Raw genomic sequence first — 15965 nt, forward strand, 5'->3', positions numbered from 1 at the left:
CAGTAGAAAGAGGCAGGGTTTTGATTTTCAGGATGTCTCAATGGGGCAATAGTCTTTTTGGATGAAACAATTTTCATTGTGGTAGAAGGAGCACTGATAAACATGAAGATGTTATTGAACATACTTCAAACTGCAGCAGCACAATAGAGTTCTGTTAACTCAGACGTTGTTACTCGCAAAGTAAAGGGGAAGATAGGGTTTTCTGAAACAAGAGAAGAATAGTAAGGATACATGAGTTTAATTACCTCCATGTCTGTATATATATTTGAGTAATATGTCAAATGATCAAGAGGAATGATACAGCATCTGACAATGATTATGGTTTTGGAGACATAATGGAAATTCTGATGGGTGGATTGTGAAGTGAAATCTAAGTTCAACTATAAGAAAGAAATCAACGGGAAGATGAGATGTCTTTAGTGTCATAACTGAAAACAAGCTCACAGCTATAATCTGACAACACAAGTGGAATATAATATATAAAGCTGAATGTAAAGCTGAATATAATCAGCAATAGCTGTAAAAATTGAAGGCATCTGAAAACTCTGTATATCCCTACTAAATGTTGCATACCTCTTGTATACTACTTTTGCACCAGAGTATCAAAGTTTCCAGAGCCACATGGCCACAGCCAAAGCCAAAACAATTTAAATGTCAAGGTAGTTATAAATACGACCAAATCTCAGCTGAAGAGTATGTATAAGATCTGAGCCTCTGTAAGCTGCAACAAATTACAGTCTCCATGAAAATGAAAAATTTTAAAATAATAGATAGCTAAGGTCAGTATTGGATAGGAGTGAATATAGACAGTGATAAGTAGAAGAGGGATAGAGAATGAGAAATACGTGCAGTCCAACAGAAGGTCATTTAAAAGTTACAGATGGGGAAAAAAAGTTTTCTTCCTAGAGGGATTCAGAAGAAAATACTTAGCTTTTACAAATATATGAGGGGAAGTGGTTTTTTCTAAAGGAACAGAGGATAGGAATTGGTGGTGATCTTCCCAACATTATCTATGAAACTCGGTTTCCTTGATCAGACTTTAATAAGAAAAAAAACACTGAAAATGGAAGTATCATGAATTTTAAATTATTCCTTAAAAATAATAATGAAAACATACACAGGAATGAATTAGGGTGGCACTAAAACTACCAACATTAGCCTAACTTTGCTAACATTAAAGCCAATGGTAAAACTAACACCAATTTTGACAGAATTAGGGTTAGGTCACTGCTGAATGCTTTTGAAAATTCCCCCCTCAGAGGATAACTGAACCATCAACCACAATTGCTTGGTGAAGAGTAATTCTTGCCAGACAAGTTGTTTATTTGTTTTGTTTTGTTTTCTTTATGGGAAAGCATGACAAAATTAGTAGATGATGAGAAAAGTGGGGGAGGATACTGGAGCCTTAGTAGAATGGTCAGTATGGTTCCTCGTGGACTCTTCCCATTAGCTCAGTTTGGCAGGGAAAGCAGCAGCGCTCCACTGATTGCCCAATGGCTGTGATCAAGCGAGAGGGCGAATTCACCCAGAGGCGGAGCAAGGCATATGGTGGTCTGGCTAGAGGAAAATGGTGACACTTACGAAGCTAGCTAACTTTCCTGAAATTTACTCACAATAGAGATGGACAACACTTCAACACAGTTCTGCCTTTATGTCAAGGTTTTGTACAGCAACAACCATGCTGTCAGCACTTACAAACAAATACAAAGTGATGCTACTACCCAAGAACTATATTGTGTTGGAGACTGAAAGGGTAGAAATACAAGCAAAATGCATATTTACCAGGAGAATGGGATTTTACCATCCAGTAACATGAGCACACTTAATCCTTACATTTGCTAGGCGTTCATCCTGAATACAATCAGAAAAACCAGCTTTGAAAGCAGTTGTGCTGAGATCATGAATAGAAATAATACTTAGCAAACTGTACATTACATCTGAGTTTCTAAGGCAATATGTCAGCAAAAAAAGAAATAATGAAATACAATCTTAAGCTGTTAGGGTTTACTGAGAAATAACAATAGTTGGTAAAGGATACAGCAATAAAACCCTATAAGTTTATAGGACTATTAAACTTTGTGATACTGCATTGCCAAAAAGATGCATCAGCTGCATAAAGCACAAAAAAAAAAAAAAAAAGATAACCCAAGTATTGTCATCTAGGCTGCATTTTACAGAATATAAATACAAATGTGCTAGGCAAACAACTTCATTTTTTTTTATACTGGTATTCCCTTGTTTGGGCATTTTACAGAAATGATTGTGAAGCGATGATTTAACAATGTATTTTGGTTGACAATTTGTCCTTTTTACCTAACAAGCTAGCTTAAGATGCTAAGTCAGTGAAAAAAACCCCATTCCCTTGGAATGAAGAAATAATAAAAACATTATGAAGAATATCATGCTCATGATAGGCTACAAAGGCAAGGCAAAAGACACAGTTCATTCAAGAATGAACAGTTATCTCCTTTTTCTGATGCTGAAATCAGAAAGGGAAATCCTTCATATTTACCCCCTGAGCTTGAGTAATTTCAAATTTCCTAGGATTCTTTCTGCTTGTTGCCTTCCTTTTGTCTGGTGACATGGGCAAAAAGGCAGAAGAATACCACATGCAATAGGAGTTATCCCAAGATGTTATTGGGATGCAAGCTTCTTGATGAGGTGAGGGCCTTTACATGACAGTAAAGTATCGACTAGTTCAAGTCAATAAAGCAATCTCAAAAGGTATTTCTGTACTGCATTAGCTGTGCCCAAGTACAGATTTTTATTCATTGTGGTTTAAGTAAGCTGTGTCTATACTGCTTAATCCACCTCTGAGTTTCTCTGTTTGGCAATATGCTTCCTTGCTCCATATCTGAGCCAAAGTGTGAGACAACTTATAGGACCAGTATAGATGGCTGGGGAATTTAGTCTTGCATGCTAGCTTGAGCCATAAACTAACATGGCTGTATAGACTTACAAATAAAGATTGGTATTATGATGTCAGCCAGTTAGCAGCTAGGGATGCTGAGCCAAATGACCTCATAGAGGCCTGCATCTTGACACCACAGACACTTATAAATAATTACAATATGATACAGGACACACAAATAGAGCAGCATTTTTCCTATAGGCACTTATGCCCCAGCCAGGACAGAGATGGCTCAATAACTTCTAAAGGCAAGACCGTCAGATTTAATTTTCTCTGATCCCGTCACCAACCACTAATTAGGAGTATTCCCTGTTCTCGTGATTTTTATCATGGTCATGATATTTGATACTTCTCTGTAAAGCCCCTGTTTTGGAGCCATGTGACTACATCAGACAGAAAATTTCCAGACCTTAAGATTGGTTTTTGGTTGTTTTTTTTTTTTAAAAGAAAATTTATAAACCAAAACAACAAGTAGAAAGCCTCTAAATTCTTAGGTTTTTAAGCATTATTATTTCTGTGGCCTGACATGACTTTAACATCTGAGGTTAACAATATGAAGTTAATGTCGCATTAAACAAACAAACAAACAACAAAACTATGTCCCCCAAGGAGTCAAAATAAATTGCTCTAACTTTCGGTAACTACCAGCTGAGTTTTTATCTGAACCAGGGACATCTACTTACTTCCAGTGTTTTCTTTTACCTTTCCTCCTTCCCCCAAATATTTCTAATTATCTCTTCTACTAAAATTGTTTGCTTCTTTAAACAGCCCTCAGAATAATTCAGTCTTGTTGATGTTACATGGTATTTTCCATGTAAATAAAAAGAAATGTTCAGTACAGAGAAATGTTAAGAAGGGTAGTTTAAAATATTTTATGGTGAGAAATATTTGAAACTTTCCTTGTTGGCTAGGAATGTGCAGTTTCTAAGCCAAGTGTCCATTCTGGATCATGTAGTTAAACTCTCACTAATATAAAAGACATGAGGACTTTTCTTGGTGTCGAAACCCAATACACTTGGGGATTCTATGGCCTGTCATGCTGTCTTCTGAACTGATTGTCATTTTGTTTTGTTACACAATTACTTTTAGTGATTCACCTTTTTACTGAGAGTAGAAGGGAAACAGCAAAGAAAACATTTCTCTAAAATGTTTTCAGAAAGGCCCACTGGAATTTGAAATGGGTCTTATTTGGTGTACTTTGCATAATTTGTTACACTAAATATGAAACAGATTTCAACTGCAGCTGTAGTGCATGTGTTATTCAGAAAAGCTCGAGTCTCCCAGAACACAACCAATGGCTTATTCAGAGCCTGTCAAAACTGTAATCTTGGGCAGAATGACACTGAGTAAAAACACCGTGCAAAAAGGAAACAAAATAAACAGTCAGGAGCAGACACAGTCCACTGAGGATTCACACAACATTCGCTCTCCCTCACCTTTGTTTTTGGCAAACTACATCATTACTTCACGTTAAATGTACTGAGGGAGGGAGCAGCTAATATTTTACCAATCTGTCTGATCGGCATTATTGTTATCACATGGGGACTTGTGCAATGAGAGAAACATACACCTTGTCCTGCATAGGGGATTTCCCTAGTTATATCCATCAGGAACCAGCCACAACCACTGCTTCATCATTGCAAACCTCCTCTGTAGCCAAGAAAGGCCATGTGAACTTCAATTTGAGCTAGTGAAATGGCTTCAATTAGGCATTACACTTCTCAGGTGCAAATGGTGACTTGCAGTAGGTCTGTTCCGTCTTTGCCAATGTGGTTTGAATTTACAACTCTAACAACAAAAGTAACTAGAACTTGTGTTGCTGTGTTGATAGCAGCTCCCCAACATTCAGTGTTTGCCTTCTGAAGTGGAGGGTGTTCATTGGTGTCTGCAAGCACCACCCTGAGATAGTAATCACAGCTGCTGCTTATATACATATGGCTACAGCAGCAGCTAGACCTTAACAGTGAAAACCGTAATCACAGATCAGCTGTAAAATGGAAAGAATTCTCTATTTCTGGATAAGATTCTAGATTAAATAATAATAAAAGAATAGAAGATTTATAACATAGCTTTTAGAAAACAGGAGCAATTTTTAACTCTGTGTTTTCATCTCGCCAGCAGAATTCAGTAATGGATCAAGATGAGTCTCCTCTGCGCTACCACAGTAGAAGAACATAACGGAAGAATTGGACTCATGACACTTCTCACTGTTAAGATGTCTAATATTTCATGTTATAGAAGCCTAAATTTAGTTGCTTATTATTTGGTTTAATGTTAACATCCAAGCAAAATTCTCCCTGTTATTTTCTCTGCAACCCTTCTTGGTCCATTATGGACAGCAATGATCCTGTGCCCAGGAAGTACATGGGGAAGAAGGGTCCTTTTTCATGTTGTTGCCTAGGCATGACAGAAAGGGGAATAAAAAAGTGTCTTGAAGCTATGCAGAGTGGGTATGCCCAATGAAGGTTATGATGTTCAAGTGGACAGAGGCACAGGACATGGGCAAGGAGACCAAGTGCTAGTTCTGTCAGAACTTTAGAAAATGGAAAGTAATCATGTAATTAAAATCACATACATAAGTGGCCAAATTAAAACTATAGAAGAATCTGTGGAATTTCTTAACTGTTTTATTCCTCTTTAATGCAGTTTAATATAATTCTTATCTTGGTTCAAGAAATGCCTTAAGGAATGACATATGCTACAGATGAAAATTTAACAATGGTTGATTCAAACTTCAGACATTATTTCACTGCTGCTTTCCTGTACTTTAAAATACTATAAAGTTTACTAGTTAAAATCTACTAAGTGTCTTATTCTGAATGGATTTCTATAAGGTCCATTCTTTGATCTACTACTATGACACAACTTGGGAATTCACAGTATTTGAACCTATGATCTTTGTTGAGTAAAACATGAAACTCAGCTGTTGGAACTAGATATTGGTGGCTGATCAGTAAAAACAACAACAACAAAAAGCTGACCCACTAGTTTTCACTATGCCTGAGCCAATAGGAAAGGACATACTTGTTTTTGTTGACAAGGGTCCACTTTGTCAAGCATGAACAGGCATGCAGCTTGAGATGTAAATCTAAGAGCAAAAGCTTTTGTGGAGCTTTGCCATGCCTTCTCCCTGGTGTTTTGGGGCTAGGTAAGTATTCCACCATCTGAGAAATGTTTAAGTAAGACCTGATCTTACACCAAAGGAATTCAGTAATAATACTCCTGAGCAAAATCAAAACTTAATTTCCAAGCCAAACCATTAACTTCCTGAAACACCTTCAACTCTTCTCCTCCTGGCAGTTGTTCCCCTTTTAACCTTCCTTTATCCTAAAACCATCACAAACTGCTTCAGTCGGCATTATGGAAAATGAACTAGCCATTGCCAGGTAGGAGCAGCTGACATGCAAACCGGGATTCAGTCACCTAGATCCTAAGATGGAGGGCCTAACAGAAGGGAGCCATTTGAAATGTTGGATGCCCAAGAAGAAAAAGAGGAAATAGTTCCTGCATATAACTATCCATATATAGTTGCTCTCTTCCCACATCTAGATGACAGACCTTGTCAAATGTTAAGAGGGAAGACCAGTGAAGGAAGAGATTCAAATACACAAATGAATTTTGCATATTCATTTTCCATTTAAAAATTTTAGGTCTTTGATTCTTATTTGTGATTATTTTTCATGCCTTTCAAATGTGAAGTATCTTTGATCTGTGGGCTTTATAAAAGCATGAATCTGAACTCGGAACTTCAGAAGTAGTCTTTAGAAAGAATGAGGTGATGAGAAACAAAAGAATTTTATGAGAAACTTAAAGCCAGACACTGCCTGTCAGATCATGCTGGTCCCCACTGTTGTGAAAATAGCAGGGCTCTGAATGACTAGGGAGAGAAAAAGATTCAGAAAGTGAAAAATTGGTAATTTTCTTTCAACCTATAGAGGACAACATAGGGTATTTTAAGGTTTAGAGATTTCCAGTATCAATATGTTTACATTTGCATGCATTATTTTAGTCTGTTCTTCTGTTTGTTTTTCTTAATTAAAACTTAAGAGCTGCAGAGCATAGCTGAGAATTTCATGTATACTATTCCCAAATAGCTTTTAGTCCCCCAGAAGAAACAGCCAAGTCTATCTTATTTGGGCTGCTCTGCCATTATGGTACAATCACCTGTCACATATGTTCCTTGCAAAGGAACTGAACTGAATGCAGTGTTATGTCTAGGAAGTACAGAATACAGAGAACTGATTTTAAAGAAATTTACACCTTAGCTTGCTTCCCCTGACTTGGTACATGTCTAAAAATCAGGTGCATAGTTTAATTAAGTTCCCCATCCAGTCAGTAAAAAGAACGAGGTAACTCTAGATGATGATTCATTCCTTCCTAAAATAGTTAGGATGAGTCACCTGCTGGAAAAGCTCAGCTCTTCCCATTGATTTGAGGATTATCAGGAGTAAGTACCTAACATTTAAGTAACGGTAAGTCCCAGTTTCAAATAGCTCTTGATTACAAATAAACAGAATCATGACCATGATGTGGAGAAATAATGGGCAGATCATGGACTGGTATAAACAGATAGTTCTGTCAAAGACAGTGGCCCTGCTGACTTCAAAATAACTATGTGCCTTCTATTTTTATTACCAGGTATAAGGTATGAGAATCAGTAAGAATGTAATTGTTATAGAGTTGGATGTCTTCAGTTATAATGGTATGTCAGGAGTAATTTCACTTGAAGTCAGTGGAAATGCATGAGTGTAAAACCTTGTGGAAGCAAAGAGGAATTAAGAAATGGGATCAGATCCAAAACTCACTGAAATCCATGTGAACTTTTTCTCTGAATCCACTGAAGTTTGGATCAAGCTCCTAGTTCCTCGGATAACAACAGCAGTCCAGCTTCTTAGGGTTGCGAACATTTCTGCAGCAGTCAGCCATATTCTGCTCCACTGCATCTAGGAGGGTATTGAAAGTAATGCTCTGTTGAATGTATCTGTACAAAACAAATCCACAGTTTCTGTGGACATTTTCTGTCTCTTTGCCATGTAAACAGAGGACTAAATTGTATATTAGAGCAACTGTGACTGTGACATCTCCTTTTTATCTCTCTTATATGTTCCTAACACCATCTGTTACTATGCAGTAGAAATGATTGAGCTGGACTTCCAAATAACAGAGCAAAGATTTATATCTTCCTTGTGGTTTTAAGATCCAGGTATCGGTTCACCTCTCCAGGCTTTAACAGTTTATAAAATGAAATAAGTTACTAGTAGCCGTATGAATAGAAGTTCTGCATTTGCTTTGTATTTATATTTAGGATTGATCTCCCCTTTTTGTATCAAATTTATCATTGCCTTATTTCATGACTTTTACTGTAAAGCTTGAAGTTCAAAAAACATAGCCAACTTTTTAAAAAATTGATGTTGACCTGGTTTGATCTCAAAGAGCAGGCTAAAATATGCAGTAATGCTTAAAGCTGGCAAAATTATAGGAACAAATAAAACATTTTCTTTCTCTTAAGGCTTGGAGAAGAGAATAGCAAACAAAAAGGGCTGGAAATTTCAATGGTTTAATGTTGTTTCGATGCTAAGTTTAAGTATAAAAGAATCTCTGAGGCTCTTCAGGATGTGCCAACAGGTCAAAGCACTTTCTAGTTCCTCTAACTACTTCTTAATAAAGTGGAACTGTTTGAGGATTTGACAAGTCCCATGGGTCAGGAAACACATATTAAACAGCCTTAGAGAATTTTTCTCTTTCACTATTGAACCAATATTGTATCACATAAAAAGCAGTCCTCCATTCTCTTCTCTGCCATACAGAGATCTCTTTCAATGTCTTTTTTGAGTGTGAGGGTAGAAGGACATTCCATTTTAAACATAAATCCTACTCAGTTCCAAACTGAGGGGAAAAAAAAAAAAAGGACCTTCTGTGAGGAGGGAGAGTTAAAAGGAGGAAGTGAAGAGAAATAGAAAAGAGCAGGAGGACTGAAAGAACAAGGACAGAAATCAAGGGAAGGAAAAAACTTATTCTTTTCCTCTTTTTCTTGCTTTCGCTATTAGTTTCTCCTCTCTTTTTCTTTCAGTATCTGGTTGCATTGTTTCATCTATTGGCACCTCTTTTTCTGTTCTGTAATCTCTCTCGGTTTTTACTATTCATTATCAGTCATTTTACATAAATGCCTTAAAGCTGGCATATACAATGTTTTAAATACTTGTTCCTTGAATCCAAAGTCACCAACATGAAATGTGTTGTTTTCATGTGAGAGAAGATGTTTTCCAATTTTCTGTCATCTCTACCAGGAAAAGGCAGCAGAGATCTAATTCACAGGCTGTCATCTGAAGAACTCCATCTCATCTCCAAGCCTCTGTATCACTTGACAGTCACCTCAGCAGCCACAGAACACCATCATTTGAACAAACTGTCATATCCAGAGGTAAAAACTCAGAGAAGTTTACTATCATATTTACTTTATAAAACAGCTGAGTAAGTTGAAGCATTCCTCTTTCTTGCCACGTCCCTTATTGTCAACCATTTTATTTAGTTTATGTTCAAGATTTTATGTTTTATTTCCCTCTTTTTTCTCTTTTATTATCAACACCCCATTATGTTTTAACTAATTTTAACATTTCAAGGGATTCTTCTTTCTTTTTAGGGAAAGAATTATCTCCTCATCAATGCTTTCCTGTTCCATCTTCTCCAACATCCTCAGCAAACAGCCCAGACACCAGATGAAATGTCCTTAAAGTAATTTTACTTTGCCAGTCACTAAGAAATACTTCATTTCTGACCCTAAGTGATTTTTATGCACTGTTACGTGCCTACTACCATATGGCTGAAGCTATTGCTTTTTTTATATATGTATAATTATATTCACATGCCCTGCACTCCTTCCTTTCCCTAAATTCTGCAGCAAGAGTTTGTATGTGTAGAGCACTACAGCCAAATGAGTGTCAGAGCGGATGATCTAATGTTACTCAGTTTTAAGATCTGTGAGTAAGTTGTAACATAAAGTAGAGAGAGTAAAAAAAATATAATCCATTACTTTATTCCTTTTGTTGTTACTGGAAGAAGGCAGAATATTCTCATGTACACAGGTAGAGTCATTTGCTGAATTAGCTTTAAAATAGAAGGATTTTAAGAGGAATTCTTATAATAGAAGAATACTGAAAGCAATTGATATGCAGCACTGATACTTCATACTTCTTACAATTTTTACCTTTTTGGTATTTTGAATAATTTTATATTGAAAAGCAGCTGATTTTGGCTGATGAAACATTTTGCCACTGTCATCACTCCTGAAAAACAAGGTCTTCTTTCAAAACCACCTCTTGTCCATCGGATGCAAACCCTGCTAAATTTTACTGTAAATGAGCCATTTCCATTGGATAATCATATTTGCCTAAAGACTGGAATTATATCAGAATGCAATTTCTTCCAGCCTATGTACTGTAATTCTGATTGTGACCATGCTAGTCTGCTTTTCTCAAGCTATAGGAAGAAAAAATTTTTACACTATGAACATCAGGGATTTCTGTAGTCCATGTCTGAGGCTTGTTATGTGGACAGAAATTTGCCCATTCAAGTTATGTTTCTGTTACTTTGTACTACTTAAGGCAATAAATGACTTCTGCAATTGATTAAAGGCTAAAGATCAAGGACACATCCAATCCACAATGCTGTTAATTGTGTGCAAGGCAGAACACAAAGAAGGATGCTCACAATTACATAATAAGATTGTTATATGATGAATGCTTAAAAAGTTTAAATGCCCTTTTCCTGTTTGTCTTTAATATCCTGTACAACTTTGCATAAGATTCTAGGGACAGAACATAGCTTGTAAAGAAAAATGAGTGTCAACAATATCACACCTGAATAATCCTCTAAGAACATGGCAAATGTACTTTTAGAGGTATCATTCCACTCAGGAAGGGTTTACATTATCATTCCACCTAGCTGTCCCTTTATTTGGGCACTCAACACTATGATTTTATACTTTTTTTTTTAACAATATGCAATGCCACTGAAATAATGCAAGTTACATGAATCCTGCATAACTTGTAAGTTTGTGGCTTCATAACAGAAGCAATTTTGCATTAAGTAAGGAATAGGCAGAATGATTATATTGGTATCAGTGTTTTGCCCATCTAAAGCATGAAAGTATCAGCTTGAGTCAAATAATTGTGTAAGTACTTACACAGGGTAGCTTAATCATGTCCCTTCTTGTAACATATCACAGAATTGCGAAATAAATGAACAATAGTATTTCCATTAATTGGCATATCACATATTAATTGGATATGAGATCAGTGTGTTTCAATCAATATCATAAAGCACATGCAATAGCTGTCTGTTGATATGATAGAGAGGAAACGATTATGAAAAAGATGAAAGCACAGAGACGCTTTTCTTTTTTATGCATGGTGTTATAGCACAGACACCTAACTTAATACTGTTAATAGAATGGTCCTACAAATAGCATGTTGAAACCATATACAACTTTACCAAATGTACCAACACCTTAGAATGATCAAGTTGTTGACTTTTCATATTTTCCCAAATTAACTAATTATCAGAAATGACAATTTAGCAAGACATCAGCTGCTGAGAACCTTATGCTTACCTATCTTGTACTCAAGACACTGAGTCTGTTTGTGCTAAGTATGTCACTATTTAATGTAACTGTTTTTTATCTTTCTTAAAACAAAATCATTACCTCCTTAAGATTTTCACTTTATGTTTCTCCCAATGTCACAAACAATCACTTTTTCACACCTTTTCAAGACTGACTCCCCAGTTCCTGACAGTCTGCCCTTATATCTCCCAAAGCTCAGAGAAAGCTGCAAATACAATCCCAGAAAGCTGTATTTTATTTTGACCTGTTCCTCTTTTTCTTTTTTTCCTTTGGAAAAAAACCTGAAGAACAGACAAGCAAGTGTAATATATTACCTCTGGTGGCTTAGCTGGACAGCAGCAGGGGCTTGTAATAAGGATGTGGTAATACACCACAAGGAATCTGTAGACTCATAAAACTTGACCTTATAAATCTCTGCATTTATCAATTCCATACAGCAGCCACTCCCTGTGGTGGAAGTCTCAGACCAATAAACCTGCAGTTGATAACCATACAATTTATCCTCAATTTTTCCCTCCAGGCCAGCTAATCATGCTACATTAATAATGTCTATAAAAAATGGGAATGTCACTTGAAAATAAAGATACCATCTGATTCTTGTCATTACTTTGCATATAATTAAGATGTTAAGCAAACTACTTTACAGTGATAGCCAGGAGTCCTATAGATTTTTTTCTTGTTCATATCTCTTTGTTTGAAGTTCCTACTCTCTCACCTGAAAACTGCTTTCCTGGTTTTTGTTTGTTTGTTTGTTTGTTTAAATTCATTTCACTTCCTGAAGTAGATGACTCCTTCCTCTGGACAGTAAACACTTCAGAAACAAAAAAAGATATTTCTGCTCCAGGGATCACTGCAGTGCCATGCTATGAGGGGTGTATCATGTACACCCAGCATCTTACGGGAGTCTACTTCATGTAGAGGGGACCCGGATTTGATGCTAAAGACCATAATCTGAATTTGTTTTGAACACAGGTCTGTATGCACTAGTGCTTCTAACACGGATTCTATCTTTGCCTGTAAAAAGTGCCTAAACAAACACAGTAATTCCTTCATCTGATTCTCGTGCCTATTTCTGCCATACAGCTCTTCAGACTCTGGATACACTTAGTGATGTGCAGTGAGAATGATTTCAGATTAATTCTGGTTTTCAATAAGAAAATTGATTTAGAGTAAACTCCCAAAGAGAGAATGAAAATAAATTTAAGATATCCTGATTTATCCTCTCATGCAGTGTTTTATCTTGGATGGAATGGCTGCATATCTCCACTTGATAGCTGACTCTGAAGAATATTGCAAAATGGTTGTGGAGTGCACTGGGATGAAACAGGCTATAGAAATTTAAAATAAGACTAATGAGAAAGTAGTAAATATAAGTGTTTTCCTTTTTTAAAGCTCTGCTTGCCACTGAATGCCTACACGAACTCCCAATTGCAAGCAAATTTATTAACATTATGCAAGGCAAAGTAAGAGAGGACTGATCCTAAAAATTCTAACTTTAGTACATGACTCCAGAGAAGCTAATGGATCCATCAGCCATCAAAAGGCACTCAAATCTGCATGCCTTACATTAAAGACGAGATTTGAGATCATCAGCAGGTTTTACCTTACTATGTTTTACAGAAAAATAAGGTTTCTTCTATCAAAACTGCTGCCAGAAATATAAAACTGAACTAGCTGCATATTTGATCTCTGTGTCATCACGAGGCAGATCCTAGATCACTGAACAATATCCTATATTTCTTGCCCAAGGAATATGTAGCCAAGGAGAAACAGAAAAGAACATTGGCTCACCACCACTTCAGTGCACTTGAAGGAGAGAAAGAAAATATACTGCACCGAACAACAAGGAAATATAGTTTATTTTCTCCTAGGAGCAAGAGAGGAGAAAGAAGGAATAGAGAATGATTCTTCAAGACATAAAACTTTCTTGGGACTTTGGTTACAGATGCACTCACACATCTCCTCTTATTAAAGGCAAGACACAGCTCATAAATAAAATTCCAGAGAATTCAATATATTTAGGTCTTGATTTTGGATTTGAGGAAACTTTGTTCCACATACGTAGACTAAAACTTTTAAAACTTGCATGAACAAGGTTGCACCAGACCAATAGTCACTCAGATTGCCAAAACATGAAACAAGACAAGGCACTTGGAAGAAGGTATTTTGAGAGAAAACAAATTGAAAACAAACAAATAAAAAAATCCAAACATGTTTAAATTTGTTTTTATTTTATTCCCTTTCTTTTTGCACAGGAAAAAAAAAGTCCTATTTTCAGGAAATCAGTTCACTTTGACTAATCACCAGCAAGAACAACTAAAGGAATAATAATTATAGCCTAATATAGGAGTTCTCTTTCCAGTGTTATCTTTTCCCTAAAGGCCATGAAGAAAAACAAAATTAGGCAGACTCCTTTTTCCTATAGCTGGGCAGTTTCTATACATTTTTTTTTTCAGGGTTTATTTCCCTGTAACATGAAGTTTTAGTAAAGATGTACTTATATTCTAATCTTTTAATCATGTGATCATTTTAAAATGGATTTTTAAAGATATGTTAACAAATTCACAATTCTGCTTATGAAAATAATGCTGTAATACTCTGGCTCCTTCAGTTAGTGACAGTTATGCCACAGATTTTATTGGGGCTAAAATTTTTCTCAAAGAATTTTCAGATGCAACATCATATATAGCATAAAATAAAGCAGTTTTGATGGATCTCACAAAATATTTTGTAGTGGAACAAGTACTGCATTTCAGACAAAAGGAATGCTTACTAGACTTTTAAAATACATTATATTATATTATATATATTATATTATATTATATTATATTATATTATATTAGTTTTTACCCTTTATCAATATCAGCACAAAAATGAGCTGGTATTCAAGCTGTTTATTCAAGCTAGTGTAGACTTTTATTGTGTATATATAATGGAAATGGTAAATTGCAAACACTGGATCTGATTCTGCAGTGACCACTAACCACAGAAGTTTTATCTCTGCTTTCTTTTATAGAAAGTCCATCTGCCAGTCCTTCAGAAAGTAATTCTGCCTCATCAGATCAGTTCCATGGAGGTATTTCATGTCCAATTATTTTAATGACTAGGATCACGTACATAAGATCCACAATTCAAATGCCTGTCATCATCATATAATTTTTTGCCAGTTCATTCATGCAAAATATGTCTACACCACATAAGGGGGAGGAGTGAAAAGATCCTGGAAGTACTACTAGCCTGAGAAAATAAAAGGACTATCTAGTGCAGGGTATTGCTGGTGGACATGCCAGTTCACCTACATAAGGATTATTCTCCTTAGCAAAGTGCCTGGCAAATTAGGTGAGAATGTTTTTCTACCCGAGCTGGCTTATGCAGAAACAGTACAGGTACCAGTGCACTACACTCACTAGTCTTTCCAGTGCTCAGGTTAGCTGTCAGAGATCCATCTCCGGCACCTCTGCATAGCCTTGTGGTCAGACTGAAGCAGCACAATCATTCAAATATTTAAGTAGTCCTATTCTTTGGCAGGGCTTTATGCCCTCCTGAATCACACTTTCCTCTCATCTGCACTTCTGCGGAAGTAGTAAGTATAAAATGCTACCATTTCTGTGAAAGGGTGCATTAAGCCATGGCAGCAGCTTATGCAGGGCCTCAGAAGACTGTATGAGTTTAGGCTGCTGAGGCTAATTAGTTCCCATAGGGTGAAAAGGCAGAAGAAGAAATTTGGCAAGGGTTCTTTTTTTGTAAAGTCCCATATCATTGTAGCTTCAGCCTTATTTTCAGACATTCCCAGTCTTAGCTTTTGCTCTGGAACCTCTCCAGCCCCCTGAACTCCACCAGGGCCGGCCTATATAGGAAAACCTCTGAAATAGTTATGCTAGAATGGCTGCTCAGGGGTAGTCTATTCTAGCAGAAAAGCAATTTAATCCTGGAACAATCACTGCTTTGCCAAATAGGAGTCATCATTCTAGAATAAACCCCCTTATTCCAGAAGAGAAAGTTCACCTGGAGAGTTATTTCACTATAAGTGCTGGTCAGTAGAACCATATGGGCAAGCTCAAAATGTCATATCTAGAGAAATAAATGCCATCTCTAAAGATTTTGACATTTTTTTCTTGTCATACAGTTTATAGTTTTATTCCTGCGTTAAATGTTTTCTTAGCAGATCTTGTAGTGAGATTGGGACATAACTATGTATATGTTTATATAGTAAATACAATGAAATACCAGTCAAAAGTGAAACAGTGTCCAAGGTTTTATGTTTTTTACAGAGAAACTGACCTACTCTCCGCAAGTGAGAAGAAGGAAAAACTTTCCCTGTGTACCGTGATCTTCCGAGTTAGGTGGTGCACATGTGTGAAGCTCTGTTTCTTACAAAGAACACCATGAAGTATGAGAATTACTCAGTGCTGATCAAGTTGCAGAGGGGCTAGG

The sequence above is a fragment of the Haliaeetus albicilla genome, chromosome 1 (assembly GCF_947461875.1).
Source record: "Haliaeetus albicilla chromosome 1, bHalAlb1.1, whole genome shotgun sequence".
In the NCBI taxonomy this organism is placed as follows: Eukaryota; Metazoa; Chordata; class Aves; order Accipitriformes; family Accipitridae; genus Haliaeetus; species Haliaeetus albicilla.